We start from the raw sequence: 13,961 nt of genomic DNA, 5'->3' as shown, positions 1-13,961 counted from the left end.
TATACATGTCTATAATCATAAAATAAGATGGCTTTATCTTTCCCATGCAAGGCTCTCGTAATTCTACAGCCCAGAAAGAAATGCTACTTAATCTTTGATGAGGTCATGGTCCAATTATTTATGCAACTCTCGTGTAATGGAAATAGTCCCACTCGTAATGCCTCATTCCCCATAATAAGAGGATCTTCTGTATATACCAATCAGAATGCGTTTAGAGGTTTTTAACTGATGAGCTTTCTTGATTACAAGTGGAGGCGGTCGTATACCCTTTCGGTGTACTGAATGTCGGTTGACCTTGACCAGTTCGTCCAGGCTTACTATCGTTTGTATGCCTAATTGGCTTCTTGGGTTATCTGTTGCCCTGTGCTATGAGATAATGTTTAACACAATCAAACTTAGGTGTAATACCCAGACTCCTTTGGTATGCTGTCTTCGAGATCCCAATCTTCAGAGTTGCGTTTAATCTTTCTATAAATTCCATTTGAATTCAATAGTCTTCATCATAAAAGAACCAGTACAAGAAGTATCGAGCATGGAGCGATTGTTGTCAGAAAGCCGAGCATAAATTTTTTGAATAATCATTTCTCTTGAGAGCTCATGATTGGGGCATGAATATAACATTGACTTAAGCCTCCCCCAAGCTTGAGCGATGCTTTCTCCTTCGCGAGGCCAAAAATTATATATATAATTACGATCACGATGAACAAGATGCATAGGGATAAAACTTCTGATGGAATTCCAATTTCAACCGTTTGTAGTCCCATGATCCCATATCATCACATAGCCTATACCATGTGAACGCATGTCCCTTCAAAGATAAAGGGAATACCTTATTCTTGATAACATCATCGGGCATACCTGCAAGCTTAAATAATCCACTAACTTCATCCACATAGATTAAGTGTAAGTCGGGATGCAATGTTCCATCCCCTACAAAAGGATTAGCTAGCAGTTTCTCTATCATACCCGAAGGAATTTTGAAGTAAAAATTTTCATTTTCAGTAGGTCCAGTAGGTTGAGGAGTAACTAATTGTGGTTCCGGACATGGTGAAGATACCCCGAACAAACCCCTCAAAGGATTACTTTCCATAGTAACAAGTGACAGTAAATTTCAGCACACTGTATAAATTTTTCCTTACCAAATTCCACCTCCCAAAGGCGCTTCACTCCCCGGCAACGGTGCCAGAAAAGAGTCTTGATGACCCACAAGTATAGGGGATCTATCCTAGTCCTTTCGATAAGTAAGAGTGTCGAACCCAATGAGGAGCAGAAGGAAATGATAAGCGGTTTTCAGCAAGGTATTCTCTGCAAGCACTGAAATTATCGGTAACAGATAGTTTTGTGATAAGGTAATTGGTAATGAGTAGCAAGTAATAAAAGTAAATAAGGTGCAGCAAGATGGCCCAATCCTTTTTGTAGCGAAGGACAAGCCTGGCCAAACTCTTATATGAAGGAAAGCGCTCTCGAGGACACATGGGAATTATCGTCAAGCTAGTTTTCATCACGATCATATGATTCGCGTTTGGTACTTCGAATAATACTTGATATGATGGGTGGGACCAAGGCCCCTTATGCCCGGTTATGCTATCCTTACGCCCTTGGTAGCAAAGAATCATCCCTAGTATAGATCAGCCCTCGACTATGCTGGTTCAACCAGAGCAATGAGTAGGTATCCGGCCAGAGTATCGAAGATAACAACATGATGTTAAATGAATGATACAGTGGATAGATATCACCTATAAGACCCAAGTAGCAATGAAAATCGACCCGTATGATCTCTCGCAAAGATGCAGCCACCTTACGAGTAATGTGTTATGGGTTAAGCAACGTCCTGTATAGATTCGCTTGAGGTGATAATACTTGGTCTGATCAGCCTCTAATGCAAATGATCAGCAAGGTTACCTTTCTCGAGTTTATGAGCAGAGAGTTGTCACTGTCCTATGTCTTATAGACCTGAACCCAGTTATGGGTCTGGCTCGCCTAATCATTGGAGATGAACAATCCGCGTGATATTATGGTGATAGTGCTTGTGTGGTAAGAAGGTTGTCATCCGTCGGTACCGCGCATTTACTACTTATCGACACCGAACCGACGTAGGCGAGATCTACCCGCAATAGTGTATGCTCGATACAAAAAAATACCTGTTGCGCCGAGTAGACTGGGACAGCAATATCTCTTAAGGTTCTAGCATTGTACTGACTGAACTGAGGCGAGTGACGGTGTGCGTGACTGGCGGCAATCCGTCTCACGGGAGAACACAAGCGGCCTTGTATAGCTCACTTACCGAGAGCAGCGATTGAGGTTCAGGGTGCGATAACTATGGCGGCGCCGGTCGCTTGTGGGAATTAATATGCAGTAATGGATCTGAACATACAGATCTGTCCACCAAGTTGAAATAGGACTCGAACTGAGAAGCATCGAGACGTGGAGCCCCCTGTTCACTTACGGATAGTCACATTCTTCCCAACCCTTGTGACTGACATATTCAAGGCACTCAAGGAGTAGCGCAATCTGGATGGCTTCTTGCCGCACCTACCAAAGATTGAGACGCCCTACTAAACGTGGGAATGAACATGAATCCCGTCATCTTGAAGTATGAGTTATGGTGGGACCTGACGTGCAGTATGTCGATGCGATGATTTCTTGACCCTCTCCCGTATTATAGACGAGGAGTGCCAGGTGTCTCTTACAACAGCGCATGTTGTGCCATGTGAAAATCCTATGATCGATGATTGATTTCCACCTCGGCAGATATAGGCGCCACGTCCTTCACTCCGCATCCCCGACCCACTAGCAACAGCCCCTTCGCCAGCGCCCTCAGCATTTGGTTCTTCTGCCTAGGTGTCTACCTCAGGTCGTGAGGCGGCAGGGCCGGTACCCGTGCACTCATCGCAACACCGCCGTCGTAGCTTTACTGGTGACCCTCCGAAAACATACGGCCGTCTGCTTCGATACCGATAGTTCTTCGCGGTTGAATGATCATTGCCGAGAACTGGACATCACGGTTATTATGGCAAAGCTCGGATAGTGCGGGTGTCGTATCTGGCCGAGACTTAGATCCGTGGGGCCCTGACTCTCAGAAGAGGTTGGTCCCACAATCGAGATTCTGCATGTTGCTCCCTTGCTTAGTTCCCTCTGAATGGTACTAGTGCCCTGAATCTTGTGGTTATGTATGATGTTGCGGCGAGCGTCGCCGTCGGACATTTCTTGGCATCTTGCTCAACGGCGTACGGGCCCAGGGGTCGTCTGCGGGCCCCCCGTCAATGTCGAACATTTCGTGACCATAAGCCGCTTTCATCATTGATAATTATTCTCTAAGTGGCAGATGTGGATTCTTTGAGGCTTGTGCCCGGGAGACGAAATGCATAGGATCTCCTATACACTCGATCTTCAAGGGATACTCCTCTTAGGGCTGCCATGACTGCACCACCGTAAAGAGCTGACCGGTATAACGTGTGCGTAAATATGTGTGCGGTCCGTGTCATTCGCAGCCCCTGGGAGTGTGGACCACGCCACCCACAGGAAGTGAACCGCATGCATTTCTCGGCCCTCCGTCCTATGATAGTCAGTCGGACGCTCTCCCGATCCTAAAAATAAAGACGACGCATAGCAAGTCAGAACGACTATTGTCGCCATAGATGGGTGATCAGAGCCGGAGCCCGCAAAGGATAGTTGAGTACTAATGTAAGAGATCGACGTCTGGGTCTCGAAGAGGTATAATCTCCGCCATGCCATGAGGACGAAATATTATTAGCTGTATTTCAAAGTTTAAAGTGATCGCCTAAAGGGTTGAAATATAGTATCAGGCTAAGGTGGTTGGTTATACCGGAATGGTGGGTAGATGGCCGGTAAAGGTTTTGACAACTCTTCGCTGTAATACCAGATGTTGGGGGCCATGGCGACCTCTCTCACATCAGTAAGCGCCCAGTGATCACGTGCAGGGTAAAGTCAGTCGGGAGTCGCGAAAAGTCGGGTTGCACATCGAGCGATGCCCGCACCTACCGTCCCTGCACTCTTGTAGTTCATTCGCGTTGTGTATTCTGGGCCATCGGTGGTAACATGTCACCTGGAGAAACCTGGCCGTCAAGGCAGTAGCCATTGCTTAGGTCAAGGTCTGGTGTATCGGAGGGATGTGGGGCAGGATGGAACTGTCTCCGTGTCCGACAACGCCTGTAGGCGTGCGTATGTTGTCATACCAAAATTGTTGCTAACCATAGTACCCCGCCTCGAGGGCAATCTATCAATCGGTTCTGTGGTTGTGCTCTTCCTAATAGTATGAGAGAGTGCGTCGCGCTCGGATGCACGCGAACCAGTAGAGGTTCGCGTGCAAGAAGTGCGCTCTGCTGGGCCCTAATCTTGAGGTCTTACCGCCCGGCGAAGCCCCATTGGTACCGTCTCGTAGTCGATTGATGTTTTCCGATTCTGACGCGAGTGGTGTTTTGGCTGAGAATTACACCACAATGCCTCGTAGTTCTTGAGAGTAGACTTCCAAGACATAATAGGTTCTGGGCAACGCTGGGGCTGGTCATGGTTGCCGGAATGAGTCGGTTTACACAAGACCTTAACTGCTGCAGTTGGGCGCCTTTCCAGGATGCTGAGTCCCTATGCTCCCACTAACCGCTAGGCGCCTTAGAATATGGGATTCAGATAGATCATGTAGATATTGACTTCAGCTGGGACCAGCAGCTGATGAGTGGCCGGCAGTGGGGAGTCGTCCTCCGTTGTGATGGGTCGTTTGTGAGTGTTTATGAATACTGCATACGTTGCTTCCTTTGTTGGCATCTAGGTCAGAAGCCTGCACTGAACGAATGGGTCTACGCTCAAGTAGGGGTCCCAAGGTAGTGGTTAGTCGAAGTGAATCGGGTAAGATGGGCTCATCACAACCTGTCCTGTGTGTGGGCTCCGAAGCACACGGTGCGTTCCTGCTTCCTCGCTGTGCGGGTGTGTCGTTTGGGTTGGAACTTCGAGCTAACCGTATATAGTTACGACGCAAGAGGCGGCGATGTGGGCCACGTGGTCCTTAAGAGGGTGCGATCAGCGGATAGATAGCTGTCAGAACTGGCCTGGGTACATATGTTCTCTCCTCTCCGTGTCTTGACCCGTTCCTCCTCCATTGCCGTGTTGATGCTGTGTGAGGCGGATGATCTAATGATCGGTGCACCCTTTTCGTTATGCACACCGCTGATAAGTCACCGGGCACTCTTGCAACCCAAAAGGCATAGACACATAGCAGAAGGCTCCAAAGGGAGTGATAAAATTCGTCTTCTCCTGGTCCTTAACTACCATTTTGATCTGATGATAACCAGAATAAGCATCCAAAAAACTCAAACGCTCACAACCCGCTGTAGCATCAATGATCTGATCAATACGAGGGAGAGCAAAGGGATCAGCCGGACAGGCCTTATTAAGGTCTGTGTAATCCACGCACATGCGCCAGGTGCCATTTTTCTTAAGTACCAGCATTGGGTTAGCCAACCATTCAGAATGAAAAACTTCAATGATGAACCCAGCCGCCAAGAGCCGGGCCACTTCTTCACCAATGGCCTTGCGCCTCTCTTCATTAAAACAACGAAGGAATTGCCTGACCGGTTTAAACTTTGGATCAGCATTGAGAGTGTGCTCAGCGAGTTCCCTCGGTACACCTGGTATGTCTGAAGGTTTCCATGCAAAGATGTCCCAGTTCACACGGATGAACTCGATGAGCGTTGCCTTCCTATTTCGGATCCGTATTAGCACTGATACTGAATTTCTTGGATGGGTCGCCAGGAACAAAGTCAACCGGCTTAGTGTCATCAACCGACTTAAACTTTGATACGTCTAATTTTGCATCATGCTTTTATATCAATATTTATTGCATTCTGGGCTGTTATTACACATTATGTCACAATACTTATGCCTATTCTCTCTTATTTTACAAGGGTTACATGAAGAGGCGGAATGCCGGCAGCTGGAATTCTAGGCTAGAAAAGGAGAAAATATTAGAGACCTATTATACACATCTCCAAAAGTCCTGAAACTCCACAGGAATTATTTTCAGAATATATAAAAAATATTGGGCGAAAGAAGTACTAGAGGTGGGCCACCCACCGTCCATGAGGGTGGGGGCGCGCCCTACCCCCCTAGGCGCGCCCCCATGCCTCATGGGCCCCTTGGCGGCCCTTTGATGCCCATCTTTGGCTATATGGAGTCTCTCATCGAGGAAAAAATCATAAGCAAGCTCACAGGACGAAACTACGCCGCCACGAGGCGGAACCTTGGCGGAACCAATCTAGGGCTCTAACGGAGCTGTTCTGCCGGGGAAGCTTCCCTCCGGGAGGGGGAAATCATCACCATCGTCATCACCAACGATCCTCTCATCAGGAGGGGGTCAATCTCCATCAACATCTTCACCAGCACCATCTCATCTCAAACCCTAGTTCATCTCTTGTATCCAATCTTTGTATCCAAACCTCAGATTGGTACCTGTGGGTTGCTAGTAGTGTTGATTACTCCTTGTAGTTGATGCTAGTTGGTTTACTTGGTGGACGATCATATGTTTAGATCCACCATGCATATTAATACTCCTCTGATTATGAACATGAATATGCTTTGTGAGTAGTTACATTTGTTCCTGAGGACATGGGAGAAGTCTTGCTATAAGTAGTCATGTGAATTTGGTATTCGTTCGATATTTTGATGAGATGTATGTTGTCAACCCTCTAGTGGTGTCACGTGAACGTCGACTACATGACACTTCACTATTGTTTGGGCCTAGAGGGAGGCATTGGGAAGTAATAAGTAGATGATGGGTTGCTAGAGTGACAAAAGCTTAAACCCTAGTTTATGTGTTGCTTCGCAAGGGGCTGATTTGGATCCATATGTTTCATGCTATGGTTAGGTTTGCCTTAATACTTCGGTTGTAGTTGTGGATGCTTGCAATAGGTGTTAATCATAAGTGGGATGCTTGTCCAAGTAAGGGCAGTACCCAAGCACCGGTCCACCCACATATCAAATTATCAAAGTGTCAAACGTGAATCATATGAACATGATGAAAACTAGCTTGACAATAATTCTCATGTGTCCTCGGGAGCGTTTTCCTTTATATAAAAGTTTGTCCAGGCTTGTCCTTTGCTACAAAAAGGATTGGTCCATCTTTATGCACCTTATTTACTTGCATTACTTGTTACTCGTTAAAAAATACCTTATCACAAAACTATCTGTTACCGATAATTTTAGTGCTTGCAGAGAATACCTTACTAAAAACTGCTTATCATTTCCTTCTGCTCCTCGTTGGGTTCGACACTCTTACTTATCAAAAAGGCTACGATAGATCCCCTACACTTGTGGGTCATCAAGACTCTTTTCTGGCGCCGTTGCCGGGGAGTGGAGTGCCTTTGGTAGGTGGAATTTGGTAAGGAAAATTTATATAGTTTGCGGAAATTTACTATCACTTGTTACTATGGAACATAATCCTTTGAGGGGCTTGTTCGGGGTATCTTCACCCCGATGACTTGAGCAAAGAGTTGCTCCTCAACCTACTGAATCTACTGAAAAATTTTACTTTGAAATTCCTTCGGGTATGATAGAGAAACTACTAGCTAATCCTTTCACAGGTGATGGAACATTACATCCTGATTTGCACCTAATCTATGTGGATGAAGTTTGTGGATTACTTAAGCTTGCAGGTATGCCTGAGGATGTTATCAATAAGAAGGTCTTCCCTTTATCTTTGAAGGGAGATGCATTGACATGGTTGAGGCTATGTGATGATATTGGATCATGGAACTACCAACGATTGAAATTGGAATTTCATCAGAAGTTTTATCCTATGCATCTTGTTCATCGTGATCGTAATTATATATATATATAATTTTTGGCCTCGCGAAGGATAAAGCATCGCTCAAGCTTGGGGGAGGCTTGAGTCAATGTTATATTCATGCCCCAATCATGAGCTCTCAAAAGAAATGATTATTCAAAAATTATGCTCGGCTTTCTCTCAGTAATCGCTCCATGCTCGATACTTCTTGTACTAGATCTTTTATGATAAAGACTATTGAATTCAAATGGGATTTATTGGAAAGAATTAAACGCAACTCTGTAGATTGGTACCTCCACGAAGGTAAGGAGTCAGGTATAACACCTAAGTTTGATTGTGTTAAATCTTTTATGGATACCGATGCTTTCCGTGAATTTAGCACTAAATATGGACTTGACTCTGAGATAGTAGCCTCTTTCTGTGAATCCTTTGCTACTCATGTTGATCTCCCTAAGAAGAAGTGGTTTAAATATAATCCTCCCATTGAAGTAAAAGTAGTTGCACCTATTAAAGTTGAAGAAAAGACTATCACTTATAATGATCTTGTTGTTCCTACTGCTTATATTGAGAAACCACCTTTCCTTGTTAGAATAAAGGATCATGCTAAAGCTTCAACCGTGGTTAACAAAAGTAATATTAAGACACATAAACCCCTGAGCAAATTAAAGTTGAACCTAGTGTTGCTATGGTTAAAGATCTCTTGGCCGATAACATTGATGGGCATGTTATTTACTTTTGCAATGAATCTGCTAGAATTGCTAGACCTGATACTAAAAATAAACATAGACTTGTTGTAGGCATGCCTGTTATTTCTCTTAAAATAGGAGATCATTGCTATCATGGCTTATGTGATATGGGTGCTAGTGCAAGTGCAATACCTCATTCCTTATACAAAGAAATTATGCATGATATTGCACCTGCTGAGATAGAGGAAATTGATGTTACAATTAAGCTTGCTAATAGAGATACTATTTCACCAGTTGGGATTGTTAGAGATGTTGAAGTCTTGTGTGGTAAAGTCAAATATCCTGCTGATTTTCTTGTTCTCGGTTCCCCACAAGATTACTTTTGTCCCATTATATTTAGTAGACCCTTCTTGAATACTGTTAATGCTAAGATAGACTGCAATAAGGATATTGTTTCTGTTGGTTTAGGGGATATGTCTCATGAGTTTAATTTTGCTAAATTTTGTAGACAACCCCATGATAAAGAATTGCCTAGTAAAGATGAAATTATTGGTCTTGCTTCTATTGTCGTGCCTCCTACTGATCCTTTAGAACAATATTTGCTAGACCATGAAAATGATATGTTTATGAATGAAAGAAGGGAAATAGATGAAGTATTCTTTAAACAGGGACCTATTTTGAAACACAACCTGCCTATTGAAATCCTAGGGGATCCCCCTCCACCTAAGGGTGATCCTGTGTTTGAGTTTAAACCTTTACCTGATACTCTTAAATATGCTTATCTTGATGAGAAAGAGATATATCATGTTATTATTAGTGCTAACCTTTAAGTGCATGAAGAAAAGAAATTATTGAAAACTTTGAAGAAGCACTGTGCTACTATTGGATATACTCTTGATGATCTTAAGGGCACTAGTCCCACTTTATGCCAGCACAAAATAAAATTGGAGAAAGATGCTAAACCGGTTGTTGATCACCAACGATAGTTAAATCCTAAGATGAAAGAGGTGGTAGGAAAAGAAATACTAAAGCTTCTGGAGGAAGGTATAATTTATCTCGTTGCTGATAGTCAGTGGGTAAGTCCTGTCCATTGTGTCCCTAAGAAGGGAGGTATTACTGTTGTTCCTAATGATAAAGATGAATTGATCCCACAAAGAATTGTTACAGGTTATAGAATGGTAATTGATTTCCGCAAATTAAATAAAGCTACTAAAAAGGATCATTACCCTTTAACTTTTATTGATCAAATGCTAGAAAGATTATCCAAGTATACACATTTTTTCTTTCTAGATGGTTATTCTGGTTTCTCTCAAATACCTGTGTCAAAATAGGATCAAGAAAAGACAACTTTTACTTGCCCTTTCGGTACCTTTGCTTATAGACGTATGCCTTTTGGTTTATGTAATGCACCTGCTACCTTTCAAAGATGTATGACTGCTATATTCTCTGACTTCTGTGAAAATATTTTTGAGGTATTCATGGATGATTTCTCTGTTTATGAGACTTCTTTTGATGATTGCTTAAGCAACCTTGATCGAGTTTTGCAGAGATGTGAAAAAACTAATCTTGTCTTGAATTGGGAGAAGTGCCACTTTATGGTTAATGAAGGTATTGTCTTGGGGCATAAAATTTCTTAAAGAGGTATTGAAGTTGATAAAGCTAAGGTTGATGTTATTGAAAAGATGTCGTGTCCCAAGGACAATAAAGGTATAAGAAGTTTCCTTGGTCACGCCGGTTTTTATAGGAGGTTCATTAAGGACTTTTCTAAAATTTCTCGGCCTCTGACTAATCTCTTACAAAAAGATGTTCCTTTTGTCTTTGATGATGATTGCGTAGAAGCATTTGAAATACTTAAGAAAGCTTTGGTTTCTACACCTATTGTTCAACCTTCTGGTTGGAATTTACCCTTTGAAATTATGTGTGATGCTAGTGATTATGCTATGGGGGCTGTTCTAGGACAAATAGTTGATAAGAAATTAAATGTTATTCAATATGCTATTAAAACTCTAGACAGTGCCCAAAGAAATTATGCTACTACTGAAAAAGAATGTTTAGCAGTTGTATTTGCTTGTGATAAGTTCAGACCTTATATTGTTGATTCTAAAGTAACTGTTCACACTGATCATGCTGCTATTAAATATCCTATGGAAAAGAAAGATGCTAAACCTAGACTTATTAGATAGGTCCTCTTGCTACAAGAATTTGATTTCATATTATTGATAGAAAGGGAGCTGAGAACCCCGTTGCAGACAACTTGTCTAGGTTAGAGAATGTTCTTGATGACCCACTACCTATTGATGATAGCTTTCCTGATGAACAACTAGCTATCATAAATGCTTCTCGTACTGCTCCATGGTATGTTGATTATGCTAAATATATTGTTGCTAAATTTATACCACCTAGTTTCACATTCCAGCAAAAGAAAAAGTTCTTCTATGATTTAAGACATTACTTCTGGGATGACCCACATCTTTATAAAGAAGGAGTAGATGGTGTTATTAGGCGTTGTGTACCTGAGCATGAACAGGAATAGATCCTACGCAAGTGTCACTCCGAGGCTTATGGAGGACACCATGTTGGAGACAGAACTGCACATAAGGTATTGCAATCCGGTTTTTATTGGCCTAATCTCTTCAAGGATGCCCATAAGTTTGTCTTGTCTTGTGATGAATGTCAAAGAATTGGTAATATTAGTAGACGTCAAGAAATGCCTATGAACTATTCACTTGTTATTGAACCATTTGATGTTTGGGGCTTTGATTATATGGGACCGTTTCCTTCCTCTAATGGGTATACACATATTTTAGTTGCTGTTGATTACGTTACTGAGTGGGTAGAAGCTATTCCAACTAGTAGTGCTGATCATAACACTTCTATTAAGATGCTTAAAGAAGTTATTTTTCCGAGGTTTGGAGTCCCTAGATGCTTAATGACTGATGGTGGTTCACATTTTATTCATGGTGTCTTTCGTAAAATGCTTGCTAAGTATGATCTCAATCATAGAATTGCATCTCCATATCATCCACAGTCTAGTGGTCAAGTAGAACTTAGCAATAGAGAGCTTAAATTAATTTGGCAAAAGACTGTTAATAGATCTAGAAAGAATTGGTCCAAGAAACTTGATGATGCATTATGGGCTTATAGAACTGCATATAAAAATCCTATGGGTATGTCTCCATATAAAATGGTTTATGGTAAAGCATGTCACTTACCTCTTAAACTAGAACATAAGGCATATTGGGTTATTAAAGAGCTCAACTATGACTTTAAACTTGCCGGTGAGACGAGGCTTTTTGACATTAGCTCACTTGATGAATGGAGAACTGAGGCCAATGAGAATGCCAAACTGTTTAAAGAAGAAGTTAAAAGATGGCATGACAAAAGGAGACAAAAACGTCAGTTTAATGTAGGTGATTATGTATTGTTATACAACTCTCGTTTAAGATTTTTTGCAGGCAAACACCTCTCTAAATGGGAAGGTCCTTACATCATCGAGGAGGTATATTGTTCCGGTGCCATAAAAATCAACAACTTCAAAGGCACAAATCCGAGGGTGGTGAACGGTCAAAGAATCAAACATTATATCTCAGGTAATCCTATAAATGTTGAAACTAATGTTATTGAAACCGTAACCCTAGAGGAATACATAAGGGACACTTTCCAGAACGTTTCAGACTCCGAAAAGGAATAGGTATGTGGTACGGTAAGTAAACCGATTCCAAAACAGTTAAAATGGAAATTTTTCTCCGTTTTGGAATATTTAAGAAAATTGGAAAATAAGAAGCAGACCGAAAAGAGCACGAGGCTTCCACGAGGGTGGAGGGCGCGCCCTACCCCCCTGGGTGTGCCCCTGCCTCGTGGGCACCTCGTGTGCTCTCCGGACTCCCTTTTCTTGCACGATACTTCTTTTGGTCGGTAAAAAATCACTATATAATCTCCCAAAGGTTTTGACCATCGTATCACACAAACATCCTTTGTCTTTGTTTCGAGCTATTTCTGCTGCAGATTAGAGCAATATGTCATCCCAAGATTCGGAGGGAGAAAGCTATGTGGTTGATTACCTTGCAGATCATAAGGTCTACGGGGACTTGGAGCATTGTGGTTGGACCACGGAGGAAGAAGAAGACTATGAGCCTAGGAGAAAGGAGGAGACGAGCTCAGATGAAGATGAAGTCCCATTACCTCAACCTGGGGACATGCATGTGGAATTAAAAAAGTCAAGCCTCCCCAATAGAGCAAAGAAACCTAAGATCAAGTTTATCCCTTTTCGTCTCTTGCAGGAGAACAAACAAGAAGTATGCAAAAAGGTATTAAGCCTTGAGCGGGAGATCGAGGACCTAAGGGAGCAAAATTATATCCTCAAGCGCAAATTTAAGAAGAAGCCCACATCCTCAACAACTCCATCATCACCACCTCCGAGGAAGGAAACATAAACACATGGGTATGGGCACTCCCCTTGGCAACTACCAAGCTTGGGGGAGTGCCCTGGTATCGTATCACCATCACACTTTTATCTTTACCATTTTTCTTAGTTCGATCCTTTTGATAATATCTTGACCTAGTAGAATAAAGTTTTAGTATGATGTAGTTGTGAGTTTTGATTTATGATCCTTCTATGTAATCGAGTCTGTGAGCTATATATAACAAAGATTAGTGTTGAGTCAAGGGATTGATTATTTTGCTATGATCTTGAGGGAATAGAATAAAAGAGAAGAGAATAAATAAAAAGAAATAAAGAGATCATGTGGATCTTATGGAGAGTAATGAGCTCACATATAAAGAGTATGATGAATAAAAATTGTTGAGAGTTGACAAACATAGTTTTGGTCATGGTTGCAATTAATAGTAAGTAATAAAGAAAGAGAGGTTTTCACATATAAATATACTATCTTGGACATCTTTTATGATTGTGAGCACTCATTAAAATATGACTTGCTAAAGAGTTGACGTTGGAGAAGGAAGACAACGTAATGGGTTATGTTTTCTTACATTTGAGATAAATTATATTGTTATGGATCATCCAACATGTTGAGCTTGCCTTTCCCTCTCTTGCTAGTCAATTTCTTTGCACCAAGTAGAGATACTACTTGTGCTTCCAAATATCCCTAAAACCAGTCTTGCCATGAGAGTCCACCATATCTACCTATGGATTGAGTAAGATCCTTCAAGTAAGTTGTCATCGTTGCAAGAAATAAGAATTGCTCCCTAAATATGTATGACTTATTAGTGTGGAGAAAATAAGCTTTATACGATCTTGTGATGAGGAAGAAATAAAAGCGACGGACTGCATAACAAAGGTCCATATCACAAGTGGCAATATAAAGTGACGTTCTTTTGCATTAAGATTTCGTGCATCCAACCATAAAAGCACATGACAACCTCTGCTTCCCTCTACGAAGGGCCTATCTTTTATTCTTGTCTATTACTTCATATAAGAGTCACGATGATCTTCACCTTTCCTTTTTACATTTTATCCTTTA

This window comes from Triticum urartu, chromosome 2 (assembly GCF_003073215.2).
Source record: "Triticum urartu cultivar G1812 chromosome 2, Tu2.1, whole genome shotgun sequence".
In the NCBI taxonomy this organism is placed as follows: domain Eukaryota; kingdom Viridiplantae; phylum Streptophyta; class Magnoliopsida; order Poales; family Poaceae; genus Triticum; species Triticum urartu.
Note: the sequence above shows the minus strand (reverse complement) of the source record.